This window comes from Schistocerca nitens, chromosome 2 (assembly GCF_023898315.1).
Source record: "Schistocerca nitens isolate TAMUIC-IGC-003100 chromosome 2, iqSchNite1.1, whole genome shotgun sequence".
Taxonomy (NCBI): domain Eukaryota; kingdom Metazoa; phylum Arthropoda; class Insecta; order Orthoptera; family Acrididae; genus Schistocerca; species Schistocerca nitens.
The window spans coordinates 640750523-640777949 of NC_064615.1; the positions used below are offsets into that span (position 1 = coordinate 640750523).

General features: G+C 43.3%; 1 protein-coding gene and 1 non-coding gene across 3 annotated transcripts in view; both read right to left on the bottom strand.

Annotated features, from left to right (window-relative positions):
- The window catches only part of LOC126236753 (myosin-6), a 300874-nt gene that overhangs the window by 187159 nt on the left and 86288 nt on the right, over window positions 1-27427 (bottom strand). The gene's annotated exons all lie outside the window — the stretch shown is intronic.
- Window positions 7414-7495, bottom strand: Trnas-gcu (transfer RNA serine (anticodon GCU)). Its single transcript has one exon. It is a non-coding gene; the product is annotated as a tRNA-Ser (tRNA).

Genomic DNA, 27427 nt, shown 5'->3' on the forward strand with positions numbered 1-27427 from the left:
TGTAGCACCACATTTCCGAAATTTTATTCTCCTGTTGTATGGACTATTTATTGTCGACATTTCACTTGTGTCCAAGGCTACATTCAAGACAAATACTTTCAGAAAATACTTCCTAAACTTAAATTTATGAGTACATTTCATATTAACAAATTTCTCTATTTTAGAAATGCTTTTCTTGCTGTTGCCGGTCTGCATTTTACACTACTGGCCATTAAAATTGCTACACCAAGAAGAAATGCAGATGATAAACGGGTATTCATTGGACAAATATATTATACTGGAACTGACATGTTATTACATTTTCACGCAATTTGGGTGCATGGAACCTGAGAAATCAGTACCCAGAAGAACCATCTCTGGCCGTAATAACGGCCTTGATACGTCTGGGCATTGAGTCAAACAGAGCTTGGATGGCGTGTACAGGTACAGCTGCCCATGCAGCTTCAACACGATACCACAGTTCATCCAGAGTAGTGACTGGCGTATTGTGACGAGCCAGTTGCTCGGCCACCATTGACCAGACGTTTCCAGTTGGCGAGAGTTCTGGAGAATGTGATGGCCAGGGCAGCAGTCGAACATTTTCTGTATCCAAAAAGACCCGTACAGGACCTGCAACATGCGGTCGTGCATTATCCTGCTGAAATGTAGGGATTCGCAGGGATGGAATGAAGGGTAGAGCCACGGGTCATAACACATCTGAAATGTAACGTCCACTGTTCAAAGTGCCGTCAATGCGAACAAGAGGTGACCGAGACGTGTAACCAATGGCACCCCATACCATCACGCCGGGTGATACGCCATTATGGCGATGACGAATACACGCTTCCAATGTGCGTTCACCGCGATGCCGCCAAACACGGATGCGACAATCATGATGCTGTGAACAGAACCTGGATCCATCCGAAAAAATGACGTTTTGCCATTCGTGAACCCGGGTTCGTCATTGAGTACACCATCACAGGCGCTCCTGTCTGTGATGCAGCGTCAAGGGTAAGCGCAGCCATGGTCTCCGAGCTGATAGTCCACGCTGCTGCAAACGTCGTCGACCTGTTCGTGCAGATGGTTGTTGTCTTGCAAACGTCCCCAAGTGTTGACTCAGGGATCGAGACGTGCCTGCACGATCCGTTACAGCCATGCGGATAAGATGCCTGTCATCTCGACTGCTAGTGATACGAGGCCGTTGGGGTCCACCACGGAGTTCCGTATTACCCACCTGAACCCACCGATTCCATATTCTGTTAACAGTCACTCGATCTCGACCAACGCGAGCAGCAATGTCGCGATACGATATTCTGCTAACAGTCATTGGATCTCGATCAACGCGAGCAGTAATGTCGCGATACGATAAACCGCAATCGCGATAGACTGCACTCCGACCTTTATCACAGTCGGAAAAGTGATGGTACGCATTTCTGCTCCTTACACGAGGCATCACAACAACGTTTCACCAGGCAACGCCGGTCAACTGCTGTTTGTGTATGAGAAATCGGTTGGAAACTTTTCTCATGTCAGTACGTTGTAGGTGTCGCCATCGGCGCCAACCTTGTGTGAATGCTCTGAAAAGCTAATCATTTGTATGTCACGGCAACTTCTTCCTGTCGGTTAAATTTCGCGTCTGTAACACGTCATCTTCGTGGTGTAGCAATTTTAATGGCCTTTAGTGTATATCCTCACTACATCGTCCATCGTCAATTATTTTGCAGCCGCCGGCAGGTGTGGCCGAGCGGTTCTAGGCGCTACGGTCGCAAGTTCGAATCCTGCATCGGGCATGGATGCGTGTGATGTCCTTAGGTTAGTTAGGTTTAAGCAGTGCTAAGTTCTAGGTGACTGATGACCTCAGAAGTTAAGTCCCATAGTGCTCAGAGCCATTTTTGAACATTTTACAGCCTATAACAGAACTCGTCTATAACTTTAGCTTCTCATATCCTGATTTAATTCTCTCAGCATCTCCTAATTTAATTAGACTGCTTTACTTTTGTTGATACTGATCTTACAGAGTCCAATCACGTTAATGTGACCATCGTCTGTGTTCAACGTCAACGTGCAATAAATAACCACCACATAGACGGTAGGTGGCAGCAATGGGAGGAGGGTATATGAAGCGTGTCGGGGAGAGGGTGGCGGGGGTGGAGGAGGAGGACGTGGATAACACTGCAGTCACTGTCGTAATGCGGAAACGGAGCCATTTATCAGATGTCCAAAAGGGCTTGATCGACTTTCGGGCCAAGGATGGAAGCATTTTCTAAACGGATAAGTCTGAAAACTGTTCGCTTGCCGCCCTTGTTAAAGTTGGGTTGGATTGTTTGGGGGAAGAAACCAAGCAGCGAGGTCATCGGTCTCATCGGATTAGAGAAGGATGGGGAAGGAAGCCGGCCGTGCCCTTTCGAAGGAACCATCGCGGCATTTGCCTGGAGCGATTTAGGGTAAGCACGGAAAACCTAAATCAGGATGGCCGGACGCAGGATTGAACCGTCGTCCTCCCGAATGCGAGTCCAGTGTCTTGTTAAAGTATACCGTGCATAGCAAAATAGGGCTATCCAAAACCGGCGCCAAGGCAACTGCGGTGCACCACGGGGCCTTAGATGACAGGGACAAACGATAGCTGCGGAGATGCGTACTGGCGAATATACATCAATTGTCGAATAGCTGTCTGCCCAGATGAACCTATGGGCTATCAACAGTGTCTCCTAACGACCGTTCAGGTAAAGTTGTTTGGTATGGACTTCCGCAGCAGGTGCCTGGTTCGTGCACCGATGCCAACTGCTTTTCATCGGCGGCGAAGGCTGGAATTTTCACGCCAGTACCGCAACTGGGCGTCCACTGAGTGCCACTGAGTGCCACTGAGTGCCTCTCGATATGATTCAATTTTTATGCTCCATACGGCGTGGAACGTCTGAAAGCAAGCACACTGCAACAATCGTCAGAAGGATTCAGGCAACAGGAGGGAGCGTTATGTCTGCGGAATGATTTCGTGACATTCGCTGGGTGATCTCTGTTGTGTACATAGTTCCGCGTAGTCAGTGCGTTCACAACTTTCCCACTAGAGCGCGTCCAGCTAAGCACAACAGCGCAGGCGCAGCGCTCATCCGTCTCCGCACTACGAGATGGCGCTGCCATAGAGACGGACCAAATTCTGCTTCCGCCGATCAGCGTATTAATATGTAACGCAGCCAATGAGATTGCTGCTAACGTAGAACCTTTTCTCCAGGCGGATCACACTCGCGCAGTGATACATGAACGCGCGAGGTATTATAATGAGTCTACAGACCTCCGATTAATCAGTCTGCATTTGTCTGCACCAGTCTGTACGAGTTCTACTTTTGTCTGTGCCAGTCTATAGTCAAGTTTCAGTCTGCGCCTAATAAGATTACCATATTCGTGTACATAGCTATGAAGATAAATGTATAGACACTTTTGTCAAGTATCAGAGATATAGGTGAGAATAAGATTAAAGTACCAATACCAAAGGAACTTCAGATTGTCAATTGTAAATAGCATCCAGAACCAAGCTAAGTAATTTTTATGCTTGGTATTATTTTAATAAATGTGTGTGAAAATTAATCAAGTTCTGTTTAAAGTTGGTCACCGTCAATCTGCTACTCTAAGCGTGCAAATGGCATTTCTATCGTCTGACCTAACGGCAGAAGATAAACACGCCACGATAAAACCACGAGACGTATTGCTGACACTCGCCTACTTCTGATGGCGTGTGTACTGAAGGTCTTACGGTACGCACACCACAATCTCGTTATGCTGAAAGGCACAATGGTTCAACAGAAGTATCCATCTTGCCTAGCGGACTGTGTCCACACCTATATGCAGTCTGTTTTTCCTCAGCACGATGGCATCTACCAGCGGGGCAATGCAATCTGTCACACAGTTCGAAGTGCGCGTGCATGGTTCGGAGAGCACCACGATGAGTTTACCGTACGTCCCCAGCCACCAACGTTCTCGGATTTCAACCCAGTCGAGAATCTGTGGGACTACCTTGATGAGGCTGTTCGTGCCATGGATCTTGAATCGAGAAACCTAAATTGGCAACGACATTGGAGTTGTCCCCCATCCCCTTGGAGCCTTTCCAAAACCTCATCTTCCCGCACGTCTCGCAGCGGTCCGAGCTTGAAAATTTCGCTATTCAGGCTTTTGACAGGTGGTCACATTATTGTGACCGGACACTGTATAACCTCTTTTCAAGGCAATATCCATTGGAATCAACTTATTTTCCAAGCTGTTTACCTCTCTGACAGAATTATAATATCATCGCCAAACCTTAATTTTTTGCTCCATCTGCCTTATAAAAAGAAGCAATAGATAAAAAATAACTGGAATAAAAGCAAAAGCATCCATTCGTACGCTGTTTAGCATTATGGAGTAATATTGACACGCTGCTTCTGAAGCCACGGAAAGCTACATTTGTACATTCAGTTTTGTAGGCTCTGTGATGATCTGTTAACAAATGCGCCAGATAATAATCCAGTACGATTCAGGAAATGGTTCTGCTAGAAAATTTCTAATTTTTGTGGACGAGTGTCCCATCTCGATCTTTCACTCATGTCTTAGTAGCATTCTCGCAGGATCTCACTGAATAAAAACATTAGACGAGGATGGGATCCGAACCCACGCCTGCAGAGCACACTGGGTAAGTAGTCCAGCGCTTTAATCACTCTGCCTGCATCTTCTACTCTTTTTTATGTTTAAATGGAACAAGCTACAATGTTGTAAAAACGTTGATAGAAAGCTTAGCCACTGTCGAAGCATCTCCCAAATTATTTACATTTAGCAATAAAGAAGTCCAGTATTGCACAAAACAATTATTTTGTGTCTATAGAAATCCTTTATGTAGTGTGAAAACATTCTGCATTTGAAATGTATTTACTTCCTAATTTTAGAAGATAATTTTCCCAACCAATGTTCTATCCGGTGATGGTGTTACGGTTTGGAATGGAAACTCTTCTTCATCGTTTTCAGTTCTTGACCTGTCTTGAGAATTAAAGGCAGACAGTCATGTAATTATGGTCCATACATGACCCATAGATGAAATTTGACACTCCACTGTGGCAATGATTAGAAAATGGATAAATTCCTGTATGTATCTACTGTTGAGTCTCGCAAGAAAAAATGTCAGATGACTGACATGCTAGCCAAATGCATTGCCTTGACAACCCGGGAGAAATTTCTAATCTGGTAGCAAAACTTGATCGCCGTTTATCATATTTCTAGCAGTTCTCGTGGTGATACAGAGAATTTTCCCTTGCCTTATTCCAAATGTTATAGTTTAGGTCTAAACCCACGTAAATCTAGGGATGGCTCCACTCTCCTGAAGGACAGAAATTTCATTAACAGACAATGGAAGGACCATTTTCACGAACTCTTGAAAAAAGACCCAGCAGTGAAAACAAGCTTTCCACCTGCAAAACCTCATCCTGGCGAAGTTCCTTCTCTACAAGAAGTTGAGACAGCTATTAAACAACTCAAAAATAACAAAGCTGCCGGATCAGATGGAGTTCCAGCTGAATTATTCAAGGAGGGTAGAGGAATCATCATTGACCATATACTAACTTCATTGTCAAAATATGGAGCACTGAAACAATCCTCATGATTTCAGAGATGTACTGATGGTGACAATCTTCAAAAAAGGAGACAGATATGACTGTGGTAACTACCGTGGATTACGTCTTCTATCTGCTGCTGGAAAAATACTTGCTAGAATTCTATCCAGCCGGATGATACCTTTCGCTGAAGACCGTCTGAAACACGGTATGGATTTCGCCCTAATCGCACTGCCACAGACATGATTTTCTGTGCCACACAAATACAGAAGAAGTGCAACGAACCACAACATCCTCTGTACATGATGTCCGTAGATCTTGACAGGGTCTTCGGCTCAGTTAAAAGAGAAGCCTTCTAGAAGATCTTAGCTGAAATAGGCTTTCCTGTGTCGGACATTAACATTGTTAGACTGCTGCAGAATTACATGAATAGCATGATTCTGCTCAACAATAGCGCTGGAGAGAATTTCAGAATGACGGTGGGTGTGACGCAAGGTTGAATAATAGCTTCCACTTTGTTTTTAACATTTGTTAGAACTATGCATCATATTGTCGATGAGAAACTGCTAAGGGGCATAGAAATAGAACGTAGGACTGATGGTGGATTGTTCAGTATTAGTAGATTATACGGGAAGACTAAAGTATCCACTTCTACCATCATTAAATTTCAATACGCTGATGATACTGTCGTTCTTGTCAACTGAGAAGAAGATCTACAAGCAATTCTACCACAAATGCATTTGATGAAGCATATGCGCGCACTGGACTAAGCCATAACATTCAGAAGACGCAGGTCGTACATCAACTTGCACATCAACTTGCATCTAACTCTATCACCATACGACCAACAATCACAGTGCATGGCAAGTCCTGAAGAACACCGAACACTTCCCATTCCTTGGGCAACCATCTGTCAACAAATGCAAATATTGATGCTGAAATCCAACACCGCCTCAGATGTACCAGTACGGCTTTTGGTCGTCTTCGTGTAAGAGCCTTTGATAATCACAACGTCAGCATTAAGACCGAGGTCTATGTCTGTTGTAACATCTCTTACAGAAGGCCCATGCATTGTCTGGAAAAGAAACATTAGCGATGCCTGTGAAGGATCGTAAGGGTGAACCTTGACGCACTAGCATCAGTGTTCTGGAAGAAACAAACTCTACCAGCTTTGAAACCATGATCATCAGGCATCAGCTCGGTTGGACGGGCCACAGTGTTTGCATGCACGAAACCCAGCTACCAAAACAAATTATGCATTCCCAGCTAAAGATTGGTTTAAAGAGACCACAAAGACGATACAAAGATCTATTAAAGGACAACGTGAAAATATGTCCGGCTCAAACTGGTAACTGGAAAACCACTGCACTTAATTGCCCAGTGCGGCGTCGTAATGTTTGGGAGGAATTTCAGCGCTTCTAGAACCGAGGCGAAAAAAGAAACTGACAAGCGCAATGCTAGGAAACATCGGGAGCTCGTAAAGGTAAGCAACATTAAACAGCCAGTCCCCACCAGAAAAAATGTATATCAAAAATGTGGGAAAATCAGCAGATCAGGATCGGCATGTACAGTAACTTATAGCAACTGAGTTTCGAGGAAGATAATCATACTCGTCAGCGAGTGATAAGCAGTCTGATGTGAATAGTTTTGCTGTAATGTTGAGGGATCACTTCAATTTTATATTTCTTTGTGAGAACTGGGTAGATTTAGCCACTTTTGTGTTGCCAAATAGGTGTAATGTTTGTTATAACACCAATTTGGACATTTCTTCAAAGTTATGACCTATTTACGTGAGGATATTTGCGTATCGCAACGTACCGATGAACTACGTAATAATCGCAAGACATTAGCGAATAAAAACGTTCGACGAGGATGGGATTCGAACCCACGCGTGCAGAGCACATTGGATTAGCAGTCCAACGCCTTAACCACTCGGCCACCTCGTCCTACGGCAGCGGGAGCTTAACGTAAGTGTGTGACACTGTGTGCAGGCTGCTGCTATTTAGCGTAGTTGAGCGGCCGTAGCCCTCTACAGGCAGGAGGGTCTGTGTCGCCAGACACTGCCCCTGCAGCTGTGCTCACCCCGCCACGCCCCTTCCCCTTTCTCTCCCTTTCCCCTTCCTCTACCGCTTTAACGAGGCACCGTAAAAGGCCACACTGCACACAGGAACCGCGCTCCCCTTCTGGAGAAACGCTGCACAGCTGTGGTCGCCTGCACCGTTACACACAGGCACACACACACGCACACGCTTCTTCCTCGTCTCCTTCTTCTTCTTCCTTTTTTTTCTATTTTCTTTCGCGATGTGAAAGACGAGCTTTTCTGTGGCACAAGTAAAGTCGCAACGCTTATCTTTTCAGCAGGGGGTTCCGTCGGGATGGTTGGCGTTTAGTGTCAACGTCGGGAACATTTGCGATGGAACACGACTTTGACCTTGCCAAACCCGTGGCTTTGTTCGAAGGTCCATCCCGCCACAAGTAATTGATGGAATAATAAAACATAAAACTGAAACTTGCTGTCGGATTGGAGCTCATACCTCGCATAAATTATTTATTCACTATGCCGCATTCGACTGTGCAGCCATTTTATTATTAGTCCATAACGTTTACACTCAGCCATCGGCCAGAGTCCTCTCGCCTCAATGAAATGTTGGCTTCCAGCATGCTTTGAAGCTGCTATCAGCCAAGCGATATTTGCGAACCTCTGATAACGATCAGACTGTCGAAACCGATATTGTCTTAAATGGTTATTCCGGCACTCACTGAAGTAAACCTTATAAGAAAAAGTAATGAACCAACTGATGCTCCTAGCCAATAACGTGGTAGTTACGAACAATCTACTCCCGTTGTTAAGCGTATTATTAGCGAAAGGCGAGTTTTCGGATTCGAGTCTGATACGCGGTTTTAACATATAATTTTAAAGGTGTGGCAACCGCAGCCAAAATCCCACATGGTGAATAAAATCTTCCGCACTAGCTGTTAAAATACTTTTATTAAAAAGTCACTACCTGTTTCGCATCCATAGAGATGCATCTTCAGTTGATAGGTTGTTTGTTTACACAGTCGTGGTGCGACAAAGTGATCGCGTACAGACAAATCCTATCGTCTTGAACGATAAATTTACGCGTTGTCCTCTACACATGACCCCTCACAACGCAATAGCTGCAGATAGGCAGAATAACCAAATTCGGATCGAGTCAACAACCACTCGAATGGTACATTCGCTAGCCTGGATTTTCTTTATAGGCGCTTCGCCCACAACAGTTTAGTGGAATGCTGGGCTGGTTCCACACCTACACTTAAGTGCCACTTTAGCAGTCAGTTTAACAACAAACTGTACTGAAGAGAGTTTGAACTGGGATCAGACATGCGGAAAACATTGCATTCCGCCCCTTACCGTACGGTAAAGATGGGCATATGGCCTCTGATCCAGATCCACGGTGAGAGGAAACTAATTCCCCACAGAATCTGAATGGAAACATAACTATGTAGGCGTACACAACAATGAAACCTCAAAGCAAGCGAAATTACTGAAAATTTAAAAGATTAAGCTGTATAGAATACCTTTATGATTTAACATCTCTAGAACAATACTTCACGTGGATCCGTCGATCAGATATTTAGCCCCAAAAACTGGAAATGTACACAAATATACCAATGTTCGAGGGCATGCTGAAGAGTAAAGCCTCAGATTTTTTTATGTGGAAACTCTTAAACCTTTTTAAATAAAACGAACGCTATAAAATTCTACGTCTTTATTCTTCTTGCCTACATACGAGGACTGGAACTTAAATAGCTGCAACTATTTATTCACAACCGATACAAAAGAGTTACATGTTTGCCCCTGTTACTGTCCTTCAAAGTAGTCACCAGCGTTGTGTAGAACCCGTTGCCAGCGATGTGGAAGGCTTAGTATACCGTTAGCAGAGCCTGTTCTGTTGATTGCGGGAATGGAGCGGTCTACTGCCTGTCGAATCTCTGGAACAGTTCTGAAGCGAATGCCGCTAACTGGTTCCTGTGAATTGACAGTCTGTCGTGGAGGAACGTAATGCGTTAGGATAACACCATCACAGCCGTACACGAGAATCGCCATAACTTTAGACCGCTACATTCGCACCATCAACAGAACAGGCTCTGCTAACGGTATACTACGTCTTCCACATAGCTGGCAACGGGTTCTGCACTACGCTGGTGACTACTTTGAAGGACAGTAACAGGTGAAAACATGTAACTCTTTTGTATCGGTTGTGAATAAATAGTTGCCGCTGTTTAAGTTCCAACCCTCGCATTTGCAGCCCGTTGCCGCTAGAGGGCACCGACTTGTAACGTGCAACGTGCCTGTGTGTAACTTAACTGTGCCGGTACTTTAGGTACAGCGTGTTGTAAATGAGTTTCGAATTCGAAGAGTTCGTTCGCTCATGGAACATGACACTGCCAGACCACACTGGAGCGCTGCGACATCTACAATAATTCGATTCTCCGTACAATCACGACTTGGTGCCATCCGATTTTCGTGTGTATCCAAAACTTAAAGAACACCTTCGAGGTCCTCACTTTGACAGTGACGAAGCAGTACATGCAGAGGCGAGGCTGTCGTTCCGTCAACAAATTCAAACATTCTACAGTGACGGTATCAACAAACTGGTCTCTAGTTGGGAGAAATTTGTTCGACGCCAGGGTGACTATATTGAGAAAGAAATATGTAGACGTGAAGAATAAATAAGTACAATGTTAATAACGATTGTTTTATTTTAAAAGATTTAAGAGTTTTCGCATGAGAAGTTGGGAGGCGTTACTTTTCACCACGCTCTCGTAATAAGAGAGTATTGTGTTTTTCACTAGAATATCGTCCCATGTACACCATTGCACAATTCTACAAGATGTTTGCAAATATGTGCATAATAATCAGTGCTACATGAAATCATCAGTCGTGTAAAATCCATATCATGCTTTAAGTAATCTCATATAAAGAACTGTCGATCATTGTAACAAGTGAGCAATTTTCTAACAGTATTACGTTTGGTAGCAAGCTGACGCCTACAAAGAAAATACTGTACATAGCTTAACAGCATTCTTTTCAGATTTCCAGCGAAGCTGGCGTTTCAGTAACTATGTATAGTATTTTAGGATGTAAGTTCTACTGTAAAACGATGAGATTGGTACCACAGGAAAAAGAAATTGTGGTGCGCTGCGTCAAACAGTCACACTGATGAACCCCTCCCAATAAGTAAACAATAATAAACGTAGATAAAAGCCTCTAACTCAGCCATTCTCTTCAGTTACGTTATTCGAATTCCACGGTTCCTGTGTTGAATGGTCCTTGGAAAGAAGTCAAGGCTGAACATTTAATCTAAGTGCAATACAGTGAAACGACATACCATTAGTGTTTTACATAGCTAATTCTAATTATACATTAACCTAAAAAATAAATTTAAGGGTTTCTGTGAAGATATTCTTTAATGAAATAGAATGAGTTACCAGACAGAGAGTTCATTTATTCAGTCTTAATCTCCATTACATTATCTGCTTGAAATTTAAGTTGCAATGGTAGTTTATTGAATACATGTGTACTCAGGTACCCGACTCCTCTCTGCACTAATCTTAATTCCATGAAGTCTTTACAAAAGTTGTTTTTGGTCTTAGTGTTATGTTTATTGTTTTTTATGAAAACAGAAACTATTGGTAATGAAGTAGTTGACAAAATACCATGTTGTCGCACACCGTGGTCGTAGGCATGTCCGCTGCCCGAATTCAAGATATCCTCACACAGCCTGAGGAAGTCAACTAAAGCAGGTGTCGAAATGTTGTGCAGAGACATAAACTCACTTAAACACAACGAAAAAACTCAAAAATCAAACATGCGCCCGTGGGTGTTGATTCAGTTGTGAGAATAGCTCTATGTCTAATAGATCAGAATTTTGAGTTGACAGTCATCAACAGTCACAAATCATTTAAAAGAGTCACATAGCACTGTAATCAGTTTCTGCGTAAATGATTACAAATAACTTCATCTGTTATGAACGGACTTTGTCCTCATAGCAATAAGACGCATAAACGCTATCTGACAGAAATTGTGAACCTTTCTGTGTATAAAAATATAAGAAAATTGTGATATTAGTGTTACGATTCGTACCTAATATGAATTCAGCGACAGAGAAAGATAAGACTAACGATGGGACGCTACGTTGGTTGAATCGATTACTCAAGGTCAATAGCGGGAGTAGCCACTTACGCAACGTTTGATCGATTTATTCGCAAGTACGGCCCAAACGTATGAGACATCGGTTAGGCTAGGCTAAGGGGGAAATTTAAATACTTGAAGGGATACACTACGGATAAAAGTAGCGTTATTCTCACGTGACAATATCATTGAGCTTTGTGCGCCATCAATAAGTACACGCCGGCCGGAGTGGCCGTGCGGTTCTAGGCGCTACAGTCTGGAACCGAGCGACCGCTGCGGTCACAGGTTCGAATCCTGCCTCGAGCATGGATGTGTGTGATGTCCTTAGGTTAGTTAGGTTTAATTAGTTCTAAGTTCTAGGCGACTGATGACCTCAGAAGTTAAGTCGCATAGTGCTCAGCCATTTTGAATAAGTACACACAAACAACGACGCTGATTATTTCATGCAATTTAGAGAATGCTGTTGTGTTGGCAGAAGAGCCAACACCGTGTTACTAGTGGAGGCCGAAATGCACGCGTTTTAGCTCAGGCTGGCTGGCGTGAGGAGGGAAGAACTATACTGACGTGAGGTCTGGAACATAACAAGGAATGAGAATTCAGAAAGCGGACGTAATTAGTTTGATACTTAACTTTAATCCATAAATTATGAACGTCGGTCTTGACGGTACATAATTCACTATATTAACTGTTCAGATTATAGTAACTGAATATGGCGCCTTGTTAGGTCGTAGCAAATGACGTAGCTGAAGGCTATGCTAAACTGTCGTCTCTGCAAATGAGAGCGTATGTAGACAGTGAACCATCGCTAGCAAAGTCGGCTGTACAACTGGGGCGAGTGCTACGGAGTCTAGACTAGACCTGCCGTGTGGCGGCGCTCGGTCTGCAATCACTGATAGTGGCGACACGCGGGTCCGACGTATACTAGCGGACCGCGGCCGATTTAAAGGCTACCACCTAGCAAGTGTGGTGTCTGGCGGTGACACCACAAATGCAGTGTAAGAATCTACTGTAGCCCTATTTGTGTTACTCGAAGAAAGATACATTTCATGTACACGTATCACAACGAGAATAGAGTGAGGGGAATTTAACTTGGGCCCCGCTCGGTGTGACCGCGCGTTTTGAGGCGCCACGTCACGGATTGCGCGTCCCCTCCCGCCGGAGTTTCGAGTCCTCCCTCGAGCATGGGTTTGTGTATTGTTCTTAGCATAAGTTAGTTTAAGTAGTGTGTAGGCCTAGGGGCAGATGGCCTCAGCAGTTGGGTCCGTTAGGAACTCACACACATTTGAACATTTAACTTAGTCCTACTACTTATAAAAACAAGTAAGCTGTCCCATTAACTCCCATGTTTCCCAGAAATGCAAATATCGTCTCAGCTGATCCCAAAGTTATTTAAGAACTGGTACACAAGTTATGTGTTGGCTCATTTCACAGTAACACCACTCACTGACAATAAGTCATTGATAAAAAGGAGAAAGAAAAATTATTTACTGAAATGATGATTTTAGTTCATACTACACAATCCTAAGAACTGCGTTTCGTCAATTTACTGAATAGTGAGCAGTCTATACAGCTTAAAAATTAAAGTCCGTATTTATGTATTGTAAATTAAAGTCCCTCGTCGCTTTTTTCTGCTTGTATGTGAAGGTTAATCTCAGGAAGTACTGTGGGAATTTTGACATGGTTTTCACTAATAGACTTCCTCTTTTAAGGGGAGAGTTTCTATATATATGTAATTATTATAAACAAGTCGTCGGGTCAGTACTTACCGCTAGTCGTGCGGAATTGCGGCGGGTCGTTAGTTCAGTATAAAACATTTAGCAACCGTCCTTATTTCAAAACTTTGAGTGCTGTAACTCTCATCGAACTTCACACGCTATGTCGATAGTCTATTCAAACAATGAAATACAGGAAACAGGTACCGATAAGATTTTAGGTCTACAGATAGACTGCAACACGAATTGAAAAACCCATTGGAATTAATGAAGCGACCTCATCCTAGTACAGCTGCAGTACGCGTGAGTATATCTGTAATTGATTTAAAAATAAAAAACCTTTCAAAGTAGGCAGAAGAGAGTAAGTTCAGAAATTATGTTTTTGTGAAAACCAGCTTACAGGGTAATATTTTCTCAAAACGAAACCGTGTTATAAGAATAGTAAATATTAGACTGTATGAAATACTGCAACCAGCTACACGTTTTCTTGAAATGATTTTGCTATACCATTAATAATTTCGGGTCTGAGCGCATCGTCAGATGGCAGAGTTGACTTCTCGCCTGTTTTACATTTGTGTCCTAAAATATAACAAAGTTTTTGTGACGCATAGTTTACAAAAGATCTTTCATTTTGCACTTGCGTCCTAAAATGAAAATTCTTCAGTAAGCTATGAATCACAAAAACTTTATTATATTTTAGGACACAAATGTAAAACAGGCAAGAAGTCATCGCTACAATCTGACGATGAGCTCAAACCTGAAACTAGTAATGGTACAGTAAAATCATTTCAAGAAAACTTGTAGCTGGTTGCAGTATTGTATACATTATATTACGAAAACAGCTGCGGTGTTCTCCAACCACAATGCATAATATAGGTGGTATTACATATAGAGCATGCTGTAGACTGTTCTTCAAAAATTTGATATTTTGGCAACATCTTTACTATTTGTGTACGTCGTACATTCAGCAGTGTACCTCACCGTTACCAATTCCCTTTTGTTAAAAAAAATAATGGGTTGCATCAGTGTAATTCGTTCTCAGTGGTAGAAAGCGTCAGGTTGTAGAAATGATGTAGCAACGTTTCAGCCATGATTGCCAGTAGCCTTCATGCAACGTTATTGGGGGAACGCAAGTGTAACTCTCATGTACTGTCTTCTCTCCTATCCCTACAATTCCTTACAATGCACATGAAAAAAAATTGGCATTAGGATTGTGGAGAGAAAGGGAGCTGACGTTCTTTACTAATTGTAATTTAAGACAGGATATTATTGGTTCACTTCATCGCACTTTTATACAACTGACCATCTCTCTCACGGACTCATTGTTAGTTTTAACATGTTGTCTGTCGCTCATCACGAATGTACCAGTGGAAGCGGCGGCTAACATTTTTCAAGAGCCAACTGCCTTCGACAACTTCGTACAACACTCCTTGACAACGACTCTCTTTCGAATGAAAAGGAACATTTTGTGAGTACGCAGACGGCATAACAAAGGAATGGCCCCTTTCGTCATGTAGCTAAGTTTCACCCATGATTGCCAGTAACCTTCATGCAACTTTATTGGGGGAACGCAAGTATACCTCACTATGGAAGCCATTGAGGAATCAGCACTTCATTCCGCACAGCTGAAGCTAAAATGCTGGTTTCTCTGTCTCGACGATACTTTCGCAATCTGGCTGCATCGTGGAATGGTACTCTGGGCCAGGAAGCCTCCCCCCTCCTCCCCCTTCCCCCCCCCCCCCCACAAAACATGATAAATTTCTTTAAGCTAAATTGCGGGGAAACATAGCTTTTGCTTAAAGTAACGCCCAAATTGCCCAAACTCTATTCATCCAGTGTTTCATAATGGAAGCACTTAGTGACTTACAACAAACTTTAAGAATAGGTAATTTGAAATATGTCCTAAATTTTTTCTCGATTAAAGCTGTTTTACACATGGGAGTTCGGTTCTTTTAAGAATCGGGGGTTTACTGATTTTTTACTAGGACTACAATGGGAATATTCTCAGGCTCTTCTTTAATAAGGTATCAACATCTTACCAGTCTAATATTTAGCACGAATGTACAGTAAATTTGTCTTTAGCCAACCAATTTTAATTCTTTTATTTATTTCATGTCTTAGTGTAGATGAAAATGTAAGGTAAAAAGATTTTAATATTATTCTGTCAATTCAATTACATGCTACTTCTGCATATTCTGAAGCGTCGAGCAGGTAGGGAACGTTTAATCTATGAAAAAAATTGACTCGGATGTGCGAGGACGGATGGGCGCCAGAGCGGAGCTAATTAGTGAAAAATTAATTATTTTTGTCAATGGCAGAGTAGTTTTAGTGGCGCTTGAGTGTGAAGAAGCTCAAGATCACAGAGATTGTGTAAGAAGACAGAGAACGCAGTAATAACACAGGGAGGCAAGAAGAACTCAGAACTTTATACAACACGACTGCTTCGCCATTGTTGCAATAGTTTACCGGATTTTTTTGAGTGGAGAACTAATTCTGAAAATCGCGGAAGAGAACACCGGAAGAGGTGAAAGCTTTAAAGAAAAGAAGAGAAGCGAAGATAAAGGATTACAAGAGAGAAAATTTTTCAAGATCCAACGCAAAAGACATCGGGAGACAGAGCCGAGGAATACATAAACCAGAAGCAGATTCGTCAAGAGAATTCTTAGCAATACACCAAGCTGTTTTTCGTGTTACTTTTGACAGAAGTATCGACTCTGTTACGAATAGAAGGCGACAGTTATTGTTTGTGTATTGAACTGTGGAACGTTTCAAAAGTTAGCTTAATCAGGAGAAGGACCAAACCATGAAATAATTAGTGAAGGCCTATAAAAGACACGTTTCGCCATTTGAAAACATATAGTTAGCAGTCGTCCACTGTTATACTATAAAATCGTATCTACAAAATTAAAGCCGGCATAAGCCAGTTGTGCATCCGATTCAGAAATAGTTTCCAAGATTGGATTCAACCACGAGACGATGTGTCGGAGCAGCAGCAGAAATTGTGCTTTTTCTAATTAACTTTAGTATTGACAAGATAACAACCACCATATTTCTGTGGTCCATCGACTGTCAAAAACAGATGCAGAGTGCCGGGATAAAAGTACATTTAATTCCGCCAGTATGACGACAGGTGAGACAGATGGATATTCCAGCGATTTCTACGCAGTGAACAACTGTGTTCGGCAACAGGTAAAAACTGCATTTTATATAAGACGCAGGCGTTGGAAAGACTACAGAACTGCGTTCTGTATTCCTTAAGAAAAGAAACGAACATAATTTAATTGCAAAACAATTCATAATCAGCATAAAACTTTCGCAGTTAGAATTAGTAATCATACCACATAACAGGGACTGTCTAAGCATTAGAGCTTAGTAACGTTTAGTAGAAATGATTAACAATCAGATTATGAAATTAATATTTACCTCCATTAGAAGAAAGTATCACTTTTGTTTAGAAAGAACAAGATTTAACGTGTAACATCACGAAAATATCTCATTATAACGTTCACTCTGTACCCACTTTGAATCTCATTTTAACTCGTAAATGCTTTTTTTCAATCATTGCTAGAAGTTTCGTTTTGATACTACGATAACTCAGTTCATGCTTAAGTTCGCATTTTCATACACAACAGATCTTTAAGAGGCAATGTTTATTATAAACCTGATTCAGGGTATCTTACTAAGTACCAATCTACCTGTGTACACTGATAATTCAAATAAATGGTCGGATTCAATCGGACATTAGAACTGGCCCGATATTTCTCAGTGGTTTACTCGCTCTTAGTCCCACAACATATCTGACGTAACCATCGTTAGTATCAACACAGACGTCTTCTATAGCAAACAGTTGACCTTTTAAGTAGTTGTTGTTACAAAAGAAATTATGATGCGTTATTTTGTAAGAATGTGTGATTGTGTTAGTTTGCCCCTCCAAACGGAAGCAGGCGGAAAGCTAGCCACAAGCCAGTTCTGTAGGTATATTCACTTAGCATTGAAGGATCCTGTGTTAAGCAGAGTCTGGATTAAGGGGCGTGGCACATTGAGGAAATTGTAGGTAGGAAGATTCAGTTGCAGCCTCAGTCTCGTTGGTCATTGATGCACTAAATATTTGCAGCAGTGCATCGAACTCTTGCTATTGGTGTTTTATACTCAGTGAGTTCACAGAAATGAATTTGATTGTCTTAGTTTTAGTAGGACACATTTTGGTTCTTATCAAAACAATGTAAACTTATTAAAATTCGTGATAAATGTCTCAATTAATCTAGTTCAGCATAGTGGCTCAATAAAGGATTTCTTTTTTTAATTTTAATGAGATCAGGATCATTATAGGGCTAGAAAAAACCATTACAAGTACTTCAGCATTTAACATGGATGCCCAAAGGAGTCAGATAAATGGGTACACCTGTATTCAACAAGCAGTCATGCATTGGATCTTCGTATTGAATTAAAGCATTTGCTTGCGCAACTCTTTCTGTTCAGTGAAGATTTTCTTCAAAAAAAACATTAAGGTTAATGTGTTATGTAATGATTAACGTTTGTTCTAAATATTGTAATCTGTCTTAAAATTAAATCACTTCATTGCTTTCCCCGCGTTTCAGAGACCAGTCTTCACGGTTTGGACAGAATACGATGTCTGTAATGTGATGTAAAAAGAACTGTTGATAGTAAGAGATTAATTTTCGTTTTTGTATACAAAAATAAAGAGTAAGTTTATGTTCCATAAGACATTTGTAATATGTAAGACGATGGCTTATTCAAACAGAAACGGGAGTATTCGTTTCTTTGGATTGCAGTCTCCTGTAGTAGGTGTTATCCACTGAGGTGATGAAAGTCATGGAATGGCGATATGCACACACACACAAATGGCGGTACACAAGGTACAAAAGGGCAGTGCACTGGACGAGCTGTCACTTGTTCTCAGGTGATTCATGTGGAAACGTGTTCGACTTGATCATGTGCGCACGACGGGAATCAACATACTATAAACGCGGAACGGTACTTTTTGGAAATCGTTAAGGAATTCAGTATTCCAAGATCCACAGTGTCAAGAGTGTGCCGAGATCACCACATTTCAGGCATTACCTAACACCACGGACAATGCAGTGGCCGACGGCATTCACTTAACAACGGAGAGCAGCTGCGTTTGCATAGAGTTGCAATGCTAACAGACAAGCATCACTATGTGAAATAACCACTGAAATAAATGTGGAACGTACGGTGAACGTATCCTTCAGGACAGAGCGGCGAAATTTGCGGTTAATGGGCTGTGGCAGCAGATGACCGAAGCGATCGCCTTTGCTAAAAGTACGAAATCGCTTGCAGCGCCTCTTCTGGGCTCTTGACCGTATCGGTTGGACCGTAGACGACTCGAAAACCGCGGTCTTGGCAAATGAGTCGCGAGTGTGGCGCAGACCCCACGAAGCCATGGACCCAGGTTGCCAAAAGAGGCACTGTGCCAACTGACGGTGGCTCCAATGTAGGGTGGGCTGTGTTTACATGGAAAGGACTGGACCCTCTGGTCAAGAACCGATCATTGACTGGGAATGTTTATATTCGGTTACTTGGGGGCAATTTGTAACCATTCATGGACTTCATGTTCCCAAACATGTCACCGGGCCACAATCGTTCGCTATTGGTTTGAAGAACATTCTGGACAATTCAAACGAATGATCTGGCCACCCACATCGCCTGACATGAATCCCGTCGAACGTTTATGGACCGAGAGATCAGTTCGTTTAGAAAATCCTTCGCCGGCAACACTTTCACAATTATGAATCGCTATAGCATGGCTCAATATTTCCCCAGGGGACTTCCAAAGACCTGTTGAGTCCATGCCACGTCGAGCTGCTGGATTACGCCGGGCAAAAGGAGGTCCGACGCGATATTAGGACCTTTTTTACCTTAGTGTATATCAGTAAGAATAATTTTTTTCTCTTAAACTTACTATAATTTAAGCCAGTGTGCACCAGTGGAGTAACATTCTCTTAAATTGAAGTATGCCTAAGAAAAAATAATAGTGGTTGTATATGTGTAATTTATACACTGAAAATATGAAAGTATCGGGTGAAGTGGCGTAGCTACCAAATATTGTGCTCCTCGGCAAGGACCTCGACCTCAGTCTTGATGTAGCGTTCCTGAGCCGGTACTAAATCACTGCCGTTAAATGATGAGTGGTTCTTTCAATGAAGCAACATGCGAAACCTGAGTTTTGTGATCGTCTACAATGATCTAGCTGGATGTGACTTACAGTAAATCTCCCACACGAAGAGAAATAATTACAACAAAAATGTAAAGAAACCTGAAATAAGATAAGACTTAAAGACAACTGAAATATAAGTTGGATATTATCTGTTTACTGAATGACATACACTTAGTTTGCGTATCTGCGTATCGAAGCGGTTTCTTTAGTTGGTGAGACGTATACGTTTCTCAGTACTCAATAACATAAAATCAGAATCTGGTATAAAATAAAATTTCTTCACTAAAACTTTTAAGTTCATAGTAATATTTTCCGTGGGTTGAACAAATCCGCCATATTCTTAGCTCTGTTCCGACCTTCCCGTTTCAGTGGGTGGTTTGACATACCGAGCAGTAGCATGGAAGATGAGTTGTTCTGAGGCTAGTGGGAATTGCACTAATGTTCGTTAAATATGCAAATAACAGGGGTTTATGCACTTTATGGTTGCTAGAGGTTTATCTACATGCATTTATACGCCACGCGGTGTAGCCACGCGGTCTCAGGCGTCTTGTCACGGTCCGCGCGGTTAACCCCGTCGGAGGTTCGAGTCCTTCCTCGGACATGGGTTAGTGTGTCGTCCTTAGCGTAAGTTAGTTTAAGTTAGATTAAGTAGTGTGTAAGCTTAGGGACCGATGACCTCAGCAGTTTGGTCCCCTAAGACCTTACCACAAATTTCCAATTCTTTTATTTATTTTCTCCACAAGGCGCTGTAGAGTGCACAGCGCAAAGTACAAGGAGCGATCAAAAAATTTCGGTCTGAGAGCGTTGCTGAAGCGAATATTCGACGTAACGAAACCACGATGTGGATATATAAGCACCGACGTGTAGGCAAGGGATTAGTGTGGTAGTCTGCCTTACCGAAGTGCGCGCGGTAAATACGGAACGTGAATTGTAGACTATTGGCCATTAAAATCACTACACCACGAAGATGACGTGCTACAGACGCGAAATTTAACTGACAGGAAGAAGATGCAGTGATATGCAAATGATTAGCTTTTCAGAGCATTCACACAAGGTTGGCGCCGGTGGCGACACCTAAACGTGCTGACATGAGGAAAGTTTCCAACCGATTTCTCGTACCCAAACAGCAGTTGACCGGCGTTGCCTGGTGAAACGTTGTTGTGATGCCTCGTGTAAGGAGGGGAAATGCGTATCATCACGTTTCCGACTTTGATAAAAGTCGGATTGTAGCCTATCGCGATTCCGGTTTATCGTATCGCGATATTGCTGCTCGCTTTGGTCGAGATCCAATGACTGTTAGCAGAATATGGAACCGGTGGGTTCAGGAGGGTAATACGGAACGCCGTGCAGGATCCCAACGGCCTCGTATCAGTAGCAGTCGAGATGACAGGCATCTTATCCGTATGGCTGTAACGGATCGTGCAGCCACGTCTCGATCCCTGAGTCAACAGATGCGGACGTTTGCAAGACAACAACCATCTGCACCAACAGTTCGACGACGTTTGCAGCAGCATGGACTATCAGCTCGGAGACCATAGCTGCGGTTACCCTTGACGCTGCATCACAGACAGGAGCGTCTGCGATTGTGTACTCAACGACGAATCTAGGTGCACGAATGGGAAAACGTCATTTTTTCGGATGAATCCAGGTTCTGTTTACAGCATCGTGATGGTCGCATACGTGTTTGGCAACATCGCGGTGAAAGCACATTGGAAGCGTGTATTCGTCATCGCCATACTGGCGTATTACCCGGCATGATGGTATGGGGTGCCATTGGTTACACGTCTCGGTCACCTCTTGTTCGCATTGACGGCACTTTGAACAGTGGACCTTACATTTCAGATGTGTTACGACCCGTGGCTCTACCCTTCATTCGATCCCTGCGAAACCCTACATTTCAGCAGGATAATGCACAACCGCATGTTGCAGGTCGTGTACGGGCCTTTCTGGATACAGAAAATGTTCGACTGCTGCCCTGGCCAGCACATTCTCCAGATCTCTCACCAACTGAAAACGTCTGGTCAATGGTGACCGAGCAACTGGCTCATCACAATACGCCAGTCACTACTCTTGATGAACTGTGGTATTGTGTTGAAGCTGCATGGGCAGCTGTACATGTACACGCCATGGAAGCTCTGACTCAATGCCCAGGCGTATCAAGGCCGTTATTACGGCCAGAGATGGTTGTTCTGGGTACTGATTTCTCAGGATCTATGCGCCCAAATTGCGTGAAAACGTAATCACATGTCACTTCTAGTATAATGTATTTGTCCAAAAAATGTGTGTGAAATTTTATGGGACTTAATTGCTAAGGTCATCAGTCCCTAAACTTACACACTACTTAACCTAAATTATCCTAAGGACAAACACACACACGCATGCCCGAGAGAGGACTCTAACCTCCGCCGGGACCAGCAGCACAGTCCCTGACTGCAGCGCCTTAGACCGCTCGTGTATTTGTCCAATGAATACCGCTTTATCATCTGCATTTCTTCTTGGTGCAGCAAGTAGTGTAGTAACGTCGTTACTGAATGTATTCAAACAGGACCAATGACCAGTTATTCTTTTCTTGTCTGCCAAAGGACAAACACCGGTAGGTATCCACTGGAGAAAGAAGGATGTGTATGGGGCAGCACATACATCTACATATACACTCCGAAATCCACCGTACGGTGCATGACGGACGGTAGCCCCCATTAGTGCTAGCCATTTCCTTTCCCGTTCCATTCTCAAATAGAACGATGGAAAAATGACTGTCTGTATGCCTCCGTATGAGCCCTAATTTCTCGTATCTTCGTGGTCGTTATGTGTAATGTACATTGGAGGCAACAGAATTGTTCTGCAGTCAGCTTCGAATGCCGATTCCCTAAATTTCCTCCGTAGTGTTTCTCGAAAAGAATGTCCCTTTCCCTCTCCCACTTGATTTCCGCGGCACCTTCGAAATAGTTGCGTGTTGTTCGAACCTTCCAGTAACAAATCTAACACCCCACCTCTGAACTGCGTCTTACTTCCATCCGAACTGGCGCGGATTCCAAACACTTTAGCAGTACTCAAGAATAGATCGCACCAGCGTCCTATATGCTGTCCCTTTTACAGATGAACCACACTTTCCTATAATTCTCTCAAGGAACTAAAGTTGACTATTTGCCTTCCTACCACAATCCTCAAATGCTCATTCTGTTTCATATCGCTTTGCAACTTTACGAACATATATTTAGACGACGTGACTGTATCAAGCAGGACACTAGTAGTATTGTATCCGAACATTACAGGTTTGTTCTTCCTACTCATCTACAGTAACTTGCGTTTTTCTACATTTAGAGGTAGCTGTTATTCATCACACTAACTATAAATTTTGTCTAGGTCATCTTGTATTTTCCTACAGTCACTCAACTTCGACACCTTCCTATACACCACAGTATCATCAGGAAACCACCACCCAATCATTTATAGATAATAATAGCGGTCCTTTCACTCTTCCATGGGACAGTCCTCTTGATGCCCTCGTCTCTGGCGACCACTCGCCGTCGAGGACAACGTACTGGGTTCTATAACTTAAGAGGTCTTCGAGGCACTCACATATCTACAACATATGATCGTACCTTCTTTAATAGCCTGCACTAGGGCACCGTATCCAACGCTTTCCGGAAATCGAGAAAATGGAATGTACCTTTTGCCCTTCATCCATAGTTCGCAGTATATCATGTGAGAAAAGCGTAAGCTGAGTTTCGCACCAGCGATGCCTTCTAAAACCATGCTTCGTGAACATTAACTTCTCGTTCAAGAAAATTTATTACATTCGAACTGAGAATATGTTTAAGGATTCTGCAAAACAACCGGTGTTACGGATATTGGTCTGTAATTTTGCGGCTCCGTTCTTTTGCCCTTCATATACCAAGGAGTCACTTGCGCTTTTTTCCAGTCGCTTGGAACTTTTGCGCTGGGCGAGAGATTTGCAATAAGTACCAGCTAAGTAAGGTGCTAAAGCCGTAGAGTACGCTTTGAAAGACCGAACATGGATTCCATCCGGAACTGATGACTTATTTTTTTAAACTCCTTCAGTTGTTTCTGTACGCCACGGATCTTTATTACTATGTCATCCATACGAAAGTTCGTACGATGGTCAGACAGATATGTTTGTACGATTGACCTGTGTGAATGATTTCTTGAACGTGACATTTAAAATTTCGGCTTTCGTATTGCTATCTTCAACGGACACACTGGACTGTTCAACAAGTAACTGAATGGAAACCTTAGACCCACTTAGCGACTATACGTAAGACCAAAATTTTCTCGGGTTCTCTGCCAGATCCTTTCCTAAGGTATGACGGTGGTAGTTGTACCCTTCACGCATAGATCTTTCCACATACGCATCAATCTCTACTGATCTATGCTTGTTGTCATTTGCGTGTTCTTTTTTGAACGGAGAGCGTAATAGTCTTTGCTTCCTCAGCGGTTTCCGAATCTCGTTGTCTAACTACCATGTGTACTTCCCGTCCTTAATCCACTTGCTAGGCACATAATTCTCCAGACCACTATTTACACTCTACTAAAACTTTGACCATAATTCCTCTCCGTATATCCTATTGGAACTAAATAATTTCGATTCACTGTCTAAGTGAGATGCTAACAACTGCTTATCTGTTCTTTCTAGCACAAACATCGCCTACCCTTATCCAAAGTTGCTATAATGACATCATGATCTCTAATCCCTGTTTCTATACTGACGTTGACGATAAGGTCCGGCCTATTTATAGCTACAATGTCTAACGATTTTCCATTGCGTGTGGGCTACCGAACTAGCTGCTCACGACAGTTTTCAGAAAACGCGTTCAATAGCACTTCGCATGACTGTCGTCTGTATACTCTGCAATGAATTCACAGATATTCCAGTCTATCCTCGGTGGGTTAAAGCCGTCTCCAACTAGCAATGCAAGATCTGGGTATTTACACGCTTCTGACCGCAGACATTCTTTGAATGACTCTAGAACTGTCACAGCAGAATCGGGTTGCCACTTAAAAATCCAAAAATTAACTTAGTTTTACCTAGACTGTTATACGCGACCAGATAACTTCCTACGCTCCCCCTCCTATGGCCTCTAATTTTTCTTTCCGATATACGTTGCATGACTCGCTAAATATCTCAGAGTTTTCCATTTCGGGGGTTTCAGCCAGCTCTCGGTCCCGAGAATAATTTGAGCGTGAGAACTTTTCTGGAAGGCAGTACATTCGGGACCTGTCAAATACCGTGACTGCGACAGGGAGTGCTGCTGGTTCATGATAACGCACTCCCATATCGCAAATGCCCGAACGCAGAAGTTTCTAGGCGCTACAGTCTGGAACCGCGCTGCTGCTACGGTCGCAGGTTCGAATCCTGCCTCGGGGATGGACGTGTGTAATGTCCTTAGGTTGGTTAGGTTTAAGTAGTTCTACGTTCTAGGGGACTGATGACCTCGTAGTGCTCAGAGTCATTTGCACCACTTTGCAAAAAAATGGTTCAAATGGCTCTGAGCACTATGGGACTTAACATCTATGGTCATCAGTCCCCTAGAACTTAGAACTACTTAAACCTAACTAACCTAAGGACAGCACACAACACCCAGCCATCACGAGGCAGAGAAAATCCCTGACCCCGCCGGGAATCGAACCCGGGAACCCGGGCATGGGAAGAGAGAACGCTACCGCATGACCACGAGATGCGGGCTGCAGCACCACTTTGCAGAAGTTTCTCCAATTCAAGTGTGTGATAATTAACACACCCCCCCACCCCCCACCCTCCACCCCCCACCCCCCTCGACCATACAGTCCTGATCTCTCCACGTGTCGTTATCAAGCCTTCGAGCCCTTAAAACACGCCCTGAAGGATCAACGATTCCTGTCGGGCGAGTAAGTGCAGCAGGCAGTTACGGACTTCTTCATGCAGCAGGACACGGCGTACATTCAAACAGGTACTTTTAACCTGGTGCATTCAAAAATGGTTCAAATGGCTCTAAGCACTATGGGACTTTACATCTGAGGTCATCAGTCCCCTAGACTTAGAACTACTTGAACCTAACTAACCTAAGGACATCACACACATCCATGCCCGAGGCAGGATTCGAAGCTGCGACCGTAGCAGCAGCGCGGTTCCGGACTGAAGCGCCTAGAACCTCTCGACCACAGCGGCCGGCAACTTGGTGCGTCACTGGGATGATTGCTTCATTGTTTAGGGCGAATTTTCCTGATTGGCATATCGATTCTCGACTGTGTGACCTTAGAGCGGTAACTTTCTGATGGCCCCAACATGAGCCACTTCCTGTCTAGTCGTCAACGGAGAGACTAGAAAAATGGCGCCCTGTTTGTCTCCTATATGTGCAATAAAGACTCCGAACCGATTATGATTATCCTTATGACAGATATGTGACGGTAACTGCAGGACTGTTACATCACTTACCTCGAATACTGTTTTCTAGATTTATCCGACAGCTTTTCAGAAGAAAACAATGTCTTTCTCCCAACGGTTCCCGGCGTTTCAGTTACAGGTTTTTATGGGCCGTACATATATGTAACGATCTGAGCAGCATGCTTCCGAATTCCTTCCACGCTTCCGTCTGGGTCACGTGAAGAAGGCGCCAAATACTAAAGCAGCGCTCCAGGAAAACATACTGCCTACTATGTGTCTGCAATAGCTGCGATGCGCTTTCCCTGGATCCGTAAAAAATTCTGTCTTCCGACAACCTCGCCTCCTACTTCTTTCAAGTGTGTTTTCAAAAAATGGTTCAAATGGCTCTAAGCACTATGTGACTTAACATCTGAGGTCATCAATCCCCTAGACTTAGAACTACTTAAACTTAAATAACCTGTTACTGCAAGACTGTCGCTGTTCAGTATGGAGAAAAACTAAAGAATAAGCTCAGAAACACCAAAATAGTAAATAATACGACGTGTGGGGATAGAAGATCCCCACAACGAAGAGATTTTGATAAAGCCATTTACAAAACATACAATAAAGAAGATTTACTTAAATAAACTTAAGTAAATATTTCAGAACCCACTTACATTACCAATAAACTACAACATAAAAAATAAAATCTACAAAATACAGGATGATTATAATTAAACTTTCAAACCGCTTTAGAAATAACAACACTGGTCAGAATGACGTCAAACTACAACGGAATATTATCAGAGAAGGGGTAAGATCTATGGCAGAAGAAAAATAAATACACTCCTGGAAATGGAAAAAAGAACACATTGACACCGGTGTGTCAGATCCACCATACTTGCTCCGGACACTGCGAGAGGGCTGTACAAGCAATGATCACACGCACGGCACAGCGGACACACCAGGAACCGCGGTGTTGGCCGTCGAATGGCGCTAGCTGCGCAGCATTTGTGCACCGCCGCCGTCAGTGTCAGCCAGTTTGCCGTGGCATACGGAGCTCCATCGCAGTCTTTAACACTGGTAGCATGCCGCGACAGCGTGGACGTGAACCGTATGTGCAGTTGACGGACTTTGAGCGAGGGCGTATAGTGGGCATTTGGGAGGCCGGGTGGACGTACCGCCGAAATGCTCAACACGTGGGGCGTGAGGTCTCCACAGTACATCGATGTTGTCGCCAGTGGTCGGCGGAAGGTGCACGTGCCCGTCGACCTGGGACCGGACCGCAGCGACGCACGGATGCACGCCAAGACCGTAGGATCCTACGCAGTGCCGTAGGGGACCGCACCGCCACTTCCCAGCAAATTAGGGACACTGTTGCTCCTGGGGTATCGGCGAGGACCATTCGCAACCGTCTCCATGAATCTG